General features: G+C 47.5%; 1 protein-coding gene across 1 annotated transcript in view; it reads right to left on the reverse strand.

The window, feature by feature from the left end:
- The window catches only part of lingo2 (leucine rich repeat and Ig domain containing 2), a 210,572-nt gene that overhangs the window by 98,834 nt on the left and 99,687 nt on the right, over nt 1-12,051 (reverse strand). The window contains exon 4 of the mRNA XM_052064755.1: nt 1,060-1,144. The gene's annotated coding sequence lies outside the window, so the exon portion shown is untranslated. The remainder of the gene's footprint in view (nt 1-1,059; nt 1,145-12,051) is intronic.

A 12,051-nucleotide genomic window follows, 5' to 3' on the forward strand; every position in this document is an offset into this window, starting at 1 on the left:
ACATCAATAAAAACACAATACATTGATAGGCAAATCATGTTCCAACTATATTTAATTGAATACACTCCAAAGACAAGATCATTATTATTCAAACTCACAAATATAATTGTTTTTTTAATCAATTAATCATCAACTTTCATGACTGCAACACGTTCATCTTTCCCCTAGAGGACACAATGTCCATAATTTCCAAAAACAATTTGAAATGTGGACTTGTCAGACGACAGAACACATTTTCACTTTGCATCAGTCCTTCTGAGATGAACTCGGGCACAGAGAAGCCAATGGCATTTTGGGGTGTGGGTGATAAATGGCTTTTGCTTTTTTGCATAGTCGAGTTTTAACTATGTAGCCTGTTCACCTGCGGGACGTTGCCAACAGGTGTTTGATGAGCATTCGTCAATTCTCTCATTTTTGCCACCTGGCCCGGCTGTTTTTGGATATGTTGCACCCATAAAATTCAAAGTTTGACATTATTTGCTAAAACCAATAGTTTATCAGTTTTAACATTAAATATCTTTGTAAGGTATTCAATTAAATATAAATATAATAAGGATGACTATGACTTGAATACCGTTACATTCCATTTTTATCTATGTGTAACACAACATCCCAACTTCATTGGACTTGGGTTTGCATCATGGAACAAAATGTTAGTGCCACATGCTGCAGTTGTAACATTCTAAAACACCATTATAAGAAGTCAGACTGTTTACAAGAAATCCCATCATCTCATGATTTCACGGCAAAGTGCTACGGGTCCAAAAAAGGCACTAGCAGTAATTTTATACTGAGTGCTGGTGTGGCAAATGTATGAAAAGGGAGGGGGGGGGGAGCATCTTTGGTAAGCTGAAGTTCAATATGTGGCAAGTGAATAAAGTAGAAGCAAGTCAGTCTGACCTCAGTTTAACACTTGTGGTTCTTTGTCATTTTCTGGTTCGCTTAAAAGGCTCCACAAGTTGTGCGTGTGTGTGTGTGGGGGGGAGGGCAGCATTATATCACCTTAAACGACCAGGAGGTTGGATTTTATTATTATTATAGCATGTAACTTCTGCTTACCACTTTGAGAAGCAATCATCCCCTCAGCCATGGTCCGCTCTTTCTCACCTCCTTTACTGCAGTCACTCTGATTGTCAGTCTTGATCTGCAAGATGACAGATAAAATGAAAGCAAGGCTTTTAAGCCATCATGACAATCAATAGTGTTTACAAAGAAGCTCACTGGTTGGACATCTGATGGCTACATTTTTATAGCAAATATTCTGAACCAAGAAGCAGTTATTGCATCGGTTTTATGACGAGTCATGAAACTTTCCCACCAGGCTCCACCTACACACGATAACAAAAAACTCAATTTGTATTCATTTTAGTGCTGACCATCTGTGGAGTATATAAGGTAGAAATTTGTTAGCAAGAGGACAATATCTGGAGGACGAGTTTGTCTTTGATGTACAGTAAAACTAATTGCTTTGAACCAGAAATGACAGATTTTCTTTGAATTTTGTAGTTTGTTTGTTTGCTTGTTTGTTTTTAGGTTGCTCTACTTGTTAAATAAAACAAGATTACCAAATGTAATGTGGCTAAGATGAACTGGTTCTTTGGGCCTGATTTTCTAAATTTTATCCACGGAGCTATGTTATTGTATGGTGCCGAGCACAAACTCTTAAGCCCCGTATCTCACTCGGTGGAGAGGGTTGGCGCACGGCCCGAATGTTGATTTCTTGTGAGTGTTCGTTCAAGGTCGCAAAAATGTTCACCATACGTGCGCCAACAGTTTTAATAGTGGAGGAACAGGTTTTGTCGAAAAATTGTTTGCAACATTTAAAACTGTTGGTGAACGACCTTGCAACTTTTTGCGACTTTGCACCAACACTGCCTAAAAAACAATATTCGCTGCATGCCCACAAACTAACGCACCTGCACAACTCAAGAGATAAATGAGCTTTCACTGTTTCTAAGTGAGGAAAGCCAGTCATGAATCAAGCTTTAGACTGAGTTCCTTCCAGTGCTGGTTGAAAGCTAGAGTAGAAATTAGCACTCGTTCTTTGAATTTATACGGCAAATGCAGTTGCCTGGAGCCAGCAAATCTGGCAACAGACCACCCCAATTCTTGCTGGTCCAGAGGGAATTTGGTTGGAATTTGGTGCCATCTTAGACTGTAACAGAAAGTGCACAAAACACACACACACGCACACACACACAGACACACACAAAAAGGTGACTTTTTCAATTTTTTTGAACAGCTTGGATGGGCACCCCAGGAAAAAAAACACCCATATGAAAGTTACCCATGCTGGATGGGGTTCATTGTAATTCTCTTTAAATTCAGTGGGGTGGACGTAATATCTCTCCTTTCACGTGTTAAGTGGGGCTGAGCTACTGCCAATTCGAGAGTAACATTGCCAGTTCACAAGGTGGTCATTTTCTTTGGAACACTGCTGAAGTGATGCTAAAGAAGACCGAGCCGCAATCTGTTCGCCCAGTGTGTTGGCCGTTATTGCTGATGTGGCATCTGTTAGGGCCTCCAGGTGGCCTAAGTGCATTGTGATATTTATTTATTTCTTTATTTTATAGACCGCAGAGCATTGTTGTAACGCAAGTGTCACATATTGATGGCAGGTGGCAATTGATGCACTAATGCATCCTCGGGAATCAAGGCCAGACTTGTGGTATCGGCACGGGAGTCATTTGCCACAAGGACAGGATGGAGCGGATTCTCGCTGAGCTCTGATGAAGTCAAATCATATGCAATAATGGCGGAATTAGGAACACTTTTAAATGGTGGCCATCATTTAAAGGCGGCATATTACGGAAAAGTGACTACACAATAGCTTGTATACAAATCGTTTGGTCTCTGGAGTGTGCATGAGTGTGAAATTAAATGTCATAGTCAATCTTTTGTGGCGATCCATTTTCAAAAATGTTTCTGTAAGCCAGCTATTATGAATTTCACCAAATGTGCCATTCTTCGCCGCAACCCTTCCTGTATGCTACAGAACGCTCACCAGCGTCTCTATTTCCCCCAGAAGCTGTGATGTGTCATAGGGAGGAGGCGTGTCTTGAGGAGCTTCTACATATGTGTGGTGGAGAGCGTCCTCAGCACCAGCATCAACAGCCTTCCCACAATCACGGACATCTTCAGTATACCGGTACTTTGCAGAAAGAGGAATCCCTGCATCACCAAGGACCCAACCCACCCCGCACACACCCTCTTCCAACATCTCCCCTCAGGCAGAAGGCTATGGAGCATCGAGAGCAGCACTACAATTTGAGAAGCGGCTTCATTTCGCAAACACCCGCATGCTCCCTTCATGTTGAACACTTTATTCTTCAGCTCTCCACATGTTATATCTTATTGTCAAGTATAAAATGACCTTGTTCTCTTTTCATTTTTACAAGGACTTGCTGGACTGTCCTGAGACATCGGGTGTCGTGTTCTGTGCCATGTCAAATGTGTGCCGCTATGAAAATAAAAATCCTTGAATCCTCGAATTACATATTTTGCTAAGTTATCAGCAGGTGGGAACGGGCAGTCGGGGTATTTGGTCACTACAATCAGTATCCCTTGCTCCGTTGCATCATGGTAACCTAAGCCATCCACTGCATTTGTGTGACAGAGAACTGCACCCCCAAAAGTGAGTGATTTCAACCAGTGCATGACAAGTGGCTTTTAAGCGTTCTGTAATACTTGAGCTTTGGTGTAGTTTGACTAAAAGGTGTCAGAAAGGTTTGATTGAGAGGTATGGGAACCACTTTAAACGGAGGCAAGAATGGTATAGTACATATCCTTTAAGACTGAGTGCTTTCTGAGTACAATACAACAAGGTGTGTGCAGAAACATAAAGATGTTATTTTTCAATTTGGATTGTCAAATGGCTTTCCGCTGCCCATGAATATCCAAGGGGGGGAATTATGAATTCAGCTAAATGACTCTTTCAAATGCATGCCATCAATATTCTGCGGTCATTGTCGGGAGTCGGCTCCAGCCTTTAACGAGGGGTTCTGGCCGACAAATGAGAAGGGGAAAAAAATGGTCTGCCATTGTCCTTGAACTCTTAACGGTGTGCTAATAGCAAGCCATGTCAAGAGTAATTTTAACAAGAGTGTCCCAACTTGTTGTGCCGCATCCTCTCTCTGTCTTTGGACCAGGAAGCAGATAGCTGTCTTGCTCCTATCATCACATTACCAAGTCGCACACGCCTTTTTGCATAATTCCCTCACGCCTGCAGCCTGCATGAAGGAAGTCATTATAAGAAAGACAGAGAGAGAGAGTAGCGGGTGTGTGGAGAGGCCTTTGTGCAGTGGAGGGGACACTTTTTTTTAAAAGAGGCTCTAAAGCACAGGTGTTAAAATCAAGGCCTGGGGCCAAATCAGTTCCCCCACATCATTTAATGTGGCTGACGAAAGCAAGTGATGTGTGCTGACTTCTGTGTTTTATTTCTTGCCAAAGTACCAAAATTACAAATGAACTTCACTTTTTATCACATTGAGATACTGGAAGTGTTTTGTTGTTGCTGTTACTGATCCCCTTTTTAAAATACATTTTATTTTAGTTGAATATTCTATTCTTGGCTTTTGATTTATAAACTAGTTATCCAGCAATTTGTTGTGCACATGAAATAATATATGAGGTTGTAGTGACTTCTATATATATAATTCACCACCAACTGCAAACGTGTGAATGCAATGTTGCATATGCGTGTCAGAGAGTTCACGATTTAGTAACGGGGTAGAAATAATTGCAGTCCCTTTAAGGACCGCCATGTTTATCTGCTGGTTTCTATGGAAACCGACTTTCGGCGGGTCTCGGTTGGCGCAGGAAGTTTTGATGCTGTTTGTGCTAATAAAAAATGACACACTCTCTCTGAGTGCGAACGTGAGAAATTGTCGCTTTCTTCGCGTTGCTACAATTTCCACACTGGTGACCCTCTACGTTTCTTGCTGGACGATTCCAGACCGCGAAGATGTCCGTGAACGCTGTTTCGCTCAAGCTCCCCGAGTTTTGGGAATCATCTGCGTCTGCTTGGTTCGCTCAGACTGAGGCCCAGTTCGCCCTACGCGACATCACTGCGGATACTACGAGATACTACTACGTTGTTTCCGCGCTGGGCGGTTCGACGGCGTCCAGGGTCGTGAGTTTCCTCAAATCTCCTCCGACAGAAGGACGATGCGCTGAAGGCTCACTTATTAAAAACGTTTGAACTTTCCGACGCTGAACAGGCCGACAAACTTTTTTCTCTCCACGGCCTGGGGGATGGCAAGCCCTCCGAATTAATGGATCGTATGCTCGAGCTGCTAGGCAAGCACAAACCGGACTTTCTTTTTCTTCACCTTTTTCTGCGCCAGTTACCCACCCAGGTGAGGGCAGCTTTGGCTAACACCGCTATCACTGACTGTAGAGAGCTCGCTGCGGAGGCTGATAAATTTTTCCTGGCCGGCAACACTGTGCAGGGGCTCTCCTCCCCGTGACTGCCGCTAGTGCCTCCGATAATTACGCACTTGTCGCGGCGGCTGTCCCTCACCCGCGGCAGGCTGCTGGTTTATGTTTTTACCACGGCAAGTTCGGACCGAAGGCTAAGAGGTGCCGCTCGCCGTGCTCGTTCGGCGGGCCGGGAAACGCCGCGGCCGGCGCTCATTAGTGGCCATGAGCGTCGGCAACGTTGGCGGGCTGCTTTTCATCTGCGACTATATCTCTGGACGGCGTTTCCTCTGCGACACAGGGGCACAGCGCAGCATTTTGCCCGCATCGCAGATCGACATGGTAGCTGACAGCCACGGCCCTCCTTTGGCAGCTGCGAATGGAAGCCCCATTCGCACCTACGGCATGAGGTTCGTGGAACTGTGCTTCGGTGGGCAGCGCTTTAGTTGGAACTTTGTTACAGCGCGTGTCGATGTACCTCTTTTGGGGGCGGATTTTTTGTGCGCTCATGGACTTTTGGTGGATGTGAAAAACCAACGCTTAGTAGACGCTGCCACTTTCTGTTCTTACGCGTGCACACTCGGACCGCCCGATGTTATCCGCCTCTCCAGCATAGTCCCCCTCATGGACGTTTTCCACCGCCTGCTTGCCGAATTCCCTGCACTCACACAGCCCACCTTCACTTCGGCGGCTGCCAGGCACGGGGTGGAACACCACATCGCCACCACGGGCCCACCGGTCTACGCCCGAGCGCGGCGCCTGAACCCGGCCAAGCTGGCTGTGGCCAAGATGGACATGGAGCGCCTGGGAATTGTCCGCCGCTCGAACAGCCCTTGGGCCTCTCCTCTCCACATGGTCCCTAAACCCGGCGGTGGCTGCCGCCCTTGTGGAGATTATCGACGGCTCAACGACGCTACTACGCCCGACCGCTACCCTGTACCGCACATCCAGGATTTCTCAGCTCACCTAACCGGCACGGTGATTTTCTCCAAGGTCGACCTCGTGAGGGGCTACCATCAGGTTCCCGTTCACCCCCCCCCCGACATTCCTAAAACGGCAGTGATCACACCTTTCGGATTGTTCGAGTTTCTACGCATGCCGTTTGGGCTTAAGAACGCTGCTCAGACCTTCCAACGCCTGATGGACTCTGTGCTGCGGGACCTTCCCTTTGTTTGCGTGTACCTTGACGACATCCACGTCAGACCACATGGCACACCTCCGAACCCTTTTTCAACGGCTCAGTCAACACGCACTTATCATCAACCCTGTGAAGTGCCAGTTTGGCCTCTCCACCATAGACTTCTTGGGGCACAGGGTCACGGAGGCAGGCGCAGTTCCTCTCCCGTCCAAGGTGGAGGCGGTCACAGCGTTCCCACGCCCAGTCACCGTGAAATCCCTGCAGGAATTTCTTGGCATGGTGAACTTCTATCATCGTTTCATCCCGGGAGCGGCTCGCACTATGCGGCTTCTATATGAGGCCCTTAAAGGCAAGAAGCCCAAACACACTGTTGACTGGACTGAAAGCAGGGTCAGGGCTTTTATGGACACCAAAGCAGCTTTGGCAAGGGCTACGATGCTGGCACATCCCTCCTTTTCTGCCCCTGTGGCACTGACCACGGATGCTTCGGACTACGCGGTGGGGGCGGTGTTTGAACAATGGATGGACGGTACCTGGCAGCCTCTTGCTTTTTTCAGTAGGCAGTTACGCCCCCCTGAGCGAAAGTACAGTACTTTCGACCGTGAACTGCTTGGGATGTACCTCGCCATCCGCCATTTTCGACACATGCTGGAAGGCCGCCGGTTTACAGTTTACGTCGACCACAAACCGTTGACCTTCGCCATGTCCAAGGCAGCAGAACCATGGTCCGCCCGACAGCAACGCCAGCTGTCCTATGTCTCCGAATCTACTACAGACATTCAACACGTGGCGGGGAAAGACAACTGTGTTGCTGACTGCCTCTCCAGAGCCATAGCTGGAGCGGTCCACCTGGGTCTCGACTACTGCAGTATGGCGAAGGACCAGGTTTCCGACACCACAGTGCAGCAGTGCCGGTCGTCCACTACAGGTTTACAGCTGAGGGACATGGTTTTTGGCAGCTCCGGCACCACTTTGCTCTGTGACTTCTCCACAGGCACACCTCGGCCTCTGGTTCCCTTGAGCTGGCGACGGCCGGTTTTCGATGCTGTCCATGGACTCTCTCACCCAGGGACCAAGGCCTCTCAAAGACTGGTGGCAGCCAAGTTCGTGTGGCACGGCCTGAGGAAGGATGTCAGAGATTGGGCTCGTGCCTGCGTGGAGTGCCAGCGGGCCAAGGTGCACCGCCACACCAAGGCCCCTTTGGAACACTTTCACGTGCCTGAGCGACGTTTCAACCATGTCAACGTCGACCTGGTTGGCCCCCTGCCCCCTTCTCGGGGGTGCACTCACCTTTTAACTATGGTCGACCGCACCACACATTGGGCGGAGGTCGCCCTGCTCTCGTCCATTACATCAGTCGACGTGGCACGAGCGTTTATTGGCACCTGGATATCCCGTTTTGGCACCCCTTCGGATATTTCGTCGGAACGTGGCGTGCAGTTCACTTCTGAGCTTTGGACTGCAGTGGCAGACGGCTTAGAGGTGAAGTTGCACCGCACCACAGCGTATCACCCGCAGGGCAACGCCCTTTGCGAACGTTCCCACCGGTCGATGAAGGCTGCTCTTCGTGCCACTTTGAAGGATGGCAACTGGATTGACAGACTCCCGTGGGTCATGCTGGGCATTAGGACGGCGCCTAAGGAGGATCTCCGGTCTTCCTCTGCGGAGCTGGTTTATGGCCAGCCTCTGCGGGTGCCTGGAGATTTTGTGCCGACTGCTTCGACTCCTTGGTCGGCCACAACAAAACGCTCCACCCACTTGGACAATGCCAGGCTCTTTACCCCGCTGCCCACTTCTTGCCATGGTGTACCAGGTTCTCACATGCCCAAGGACCTCCTGTCAGCTGGTTATGTGTTCATTCGCGTTGATGGGCACAGAGGGCCCTTGTGCCCTCCTTATGAGGGCCCCTTCCGAGTTTTGGAGGCGGGACAGAAACATTTTGTCATTGACATGGGGGGTAAACCCGAGCGGGTCTCGGTGGACCGCCTTAAGCCGGCTCACTTGGACTTGGCCGGGCCGGTTGAAGTGGCTCGCCCGCCGAGGCGAGGTCGTCCTCCTACCGGAAGCTTGTCTCCTGGCCTTCTCCCCTCTGACCGTTTCCCCGTGACATCCCCGTCTTCGGTTTCTCCTGTTCCTCCGCGACCGCCCCCTGCGGATGCGCTTCCTCTCTCCCCCGTACGGCGTAGCCGTTACGGCCGCCGGATTCGCCCCCCGCGACTTGAACTTTAGGGTGTCTGTTTTTGTTGGGTTGAATTCTGGGGGGACGTGTGTAGTGACTTCTATATATATAATTCACCACCGTGTGAATGCAATGTTGCATATGCGTGTCAGAGAGTTCACGATTTGGTAACGGGGTAGAAATAATTGCAGTCCCTTTAAGGACCGCCATGTTTATCTGCTGGTTTCTATGGAAACCGACTTTCGGCGGGTCTCGGTTGGCGCGGGAAGTTTTGCTGCTGTTTGTGCTAATAAAAAATGACACACTCTCTCTGAGTGCGAACGTGAGAAATTGTCACTTTCTTCGCGTTGCTACAATTTCCACAATGTGTTCTTACATTTAAGGGTTCACAGTCATAACACGGGGGAGGACCGTTGAGAAATCTGAGTTTTCACACCTCTGCTCGAAAGTGATCAAGAAATTCAGCCTTGAAGTCCATCAATGCATTTTTCAATACGCTTTATACTCACAAAGGTCGCGGTGGGGTGCTGGAGCCTATCCTATTTTGGAATGTGGGAGGAAACTGGAGTACCCGGAGAAAACCCACGCAGGACCGGGCAGAACATGCAAACTCCACATTGGGAGGCCGGAGCCGCAATCGAACCCTGCACCCACTTGGTGCCTCCCAGTAAAACCAAAAACATGGCTGGCACGTACACATTCTTGACAATGAGGCCATGGCGTCCAAACCAGACCAGATCTACCCACCAGTGTTATTGTTCAAAGCAAAATGCTTGAACTGGAATATCACATGTACAGTATATCATCGTACAAATACAGCCCCAAAAAAGATGTTTACTAATGCATTTATTTCCAGTCCAATCAGTCGCAAACCATCTATGAATTATGATGACAACTAGTTCAAGCGCCCCACTGAATGTTTTTGTCTTGTTTTGAAGATTATGAATAAATCCACATGAATACATCTTTACAGTAAATAAAGTCATTGGGCCTGAGGACAGGCAAATGCCAGATCACAATATGGAAAAAAAAATTCAAAAGGGTCTTTGGGAAGTTAATGTGTGCAATGAAATCACATTCATCACTCCTCCACATCCAGTAAGTGTCACGTGTCAGCAGTGAAGCATACCGCCTCTTGTCTCTTAACCTTTTCCGTGTCTAATAAACATATTAATCCTCTTATTATGGTCTACACATGCTGCTATTGAGATGATGTGCTTCACTTTGCAACAGCCTAAAAGAATGATTAAACTACTGTTCATATATCCTTACTTGGTGTGTGACAGTCTACACTACTCTACAGAATAAACAATTGCACCGTGGAATACCTCTGTGGTACGCAAAACATAGCATTTTGAAAGCCCCAATTCATAGACCCACAAAAAGCCATAAGAATCCATCCCGAGAAAAGACCATGCCATTTTTTGTTGAAAGAAAAAGTGTCCTGTTTGTGGTCATTTTGGCCATTCAAACAAATTCCATAGTGGAACAGTTAACCACTGGTGAACACGTCCGCCTCACAGGTCCGCTATAAATAGACCGTATCCACCCCTACCGAGGAGAAAGACACTCGATTTGTTGCCCCCACCCTCCAGCTACTATATTTCTACACTGGGCTACTGCCACTTCCTTGCGCATCATTTGGAATAGCAATAACATGACACATGTTTTCTTTTTTTAAACACCCACACACAATTGTGGTGATAAAAAGAACGAAATATAAGTCAAATGATCATCATTCCAATCATCCAGGCAAATGACAGGCTGGCTCACTCGTCCATCCCCCCACCCCCCATACCCGCCACCCATCGAGGTGACTATGAAATATAGACGGCAGCAAATTGAGATTCATCAGGCAACGCCTTCCTCGCTGGCTGAAATCTATATTCAATTCTACAGCATCTGTCACGACGGCGGCGGGCAGGATGAGGCATGCTGGGATTGAAAATCACTTGTGAAAATGAAAGTGAAGGTGGGGGGTGGGGGGAATGCCGCCTGTCCTTCAAGTTACCTCTTCTTGTCAAATTCACAGGAGACCGTTTATCCACTGTTTGTTTTTCCCTCTTAAGTCCTTCTCGTCCACTTAAGTATGTTGTTTGAAAATGTATTCTCATGAATTTTAAATATTTTTCATTCAGATTGGAATGACATAAGGAACACCTGCATAATCATAATGTGGGAATGCAAAAGCCAAATAAGGATTCTGAAATTCTTCTACAGACTGTGCCAATACCTCTACCAAGACGTAAAGGAGGCGATGTTTGATCCTAAATTTCTACCAAGGCAGCAAAGGGAATTCAAAAGTGTAATAGGATTTACCATAAGAACACCAAATAGTAACATGATGTGATGAAATGTGTAAGCAATAGCTGTCAGAACACGTTATATTGCATGGATTATGAAATTCAGGCTTGCAATGCAAGATGTGAAATTTGGATAAAAATACAATAATTGATATTTAGATCCACGAATGAAATGAAAAGATAATTTTCTTTGTGAAGCAGTTTTGCAATTCAATGAATTCATCTTAGGAGTGACTTTGTCACGTGGAGATTTTCTTTTTTTGAAGCAAGGGTTTTATTAAACCATAAAAATATGTCGATATAATAAGATAAGACAACCTATATTAGTCTCACAATGGAGAAATTCCCAATTCACAGCAGCAAAGTTTTGAAAGGAAGAAGTAGAACAACAAAATATAGGACCTGCTGGAAAGGCAGCCACTCTCGCAGCGCCATTTTGAAGTCAAAATAACAAAAATAACCTAACACATAGGACACCCGAGTGTGAAGCGGTTGGGATGAAAATCAGCACCTCCAAATCTGAAACCATGGTCGTCAGTCGGAAAAGGGTGGAGTGCCCTCTCCGGGTCAGGGAGGAGATCTTGCCCCAAGTGGAGGAGTTCAAGTATCTTGGGGTCTTGTTCACGAGTGGGGGCAGGAGGGAGCGGGAGATCGACAAGCGGATCGGTGCAGCGTCTGCTGTGATGCGGACGTTGTATCGGTCTGTCGTAGTGAAGAAGGAGCTGAGCCAAAGAGCGAAGCTCTCAATTTACCGGTCGATCTATGTCCCAACCCTCATCTATGGTCACGAGCTATGGGTCGTGACCGAAAGAACGAGATCCCGGATACAAGCGGCCGAAATGAGTTTTCTCCGCAGAGTGTCCGGGCTCTCCCTTAGAGATAAGGTGAGAAGCTCGGTCATCCGGGAGGGGCTCAGAGTCGAGCCGCTTCTACTCCACATCGAGAGGAGCCAGATGAGGTGGCTTGGGCATCTGATTCGGATGCCTCCTGAGCGCCTCCCTGGTGAGGTGTTC

Source organism: Hippocampus zosterae, chromosome 1 (genome assembly GCF_025434085.1).
Source record: "Hippocampus zosterae strain Florida chromosome 1, ASM2543408v3, whole genome shotgun sequence".
NCBI classification, from domain to species: Eukaryota; Metazoa; Chordata; class Actinopteri; order Syngnathiformes; family Syngnathidae; genus Hippocampus; species Hippocampus zosterae.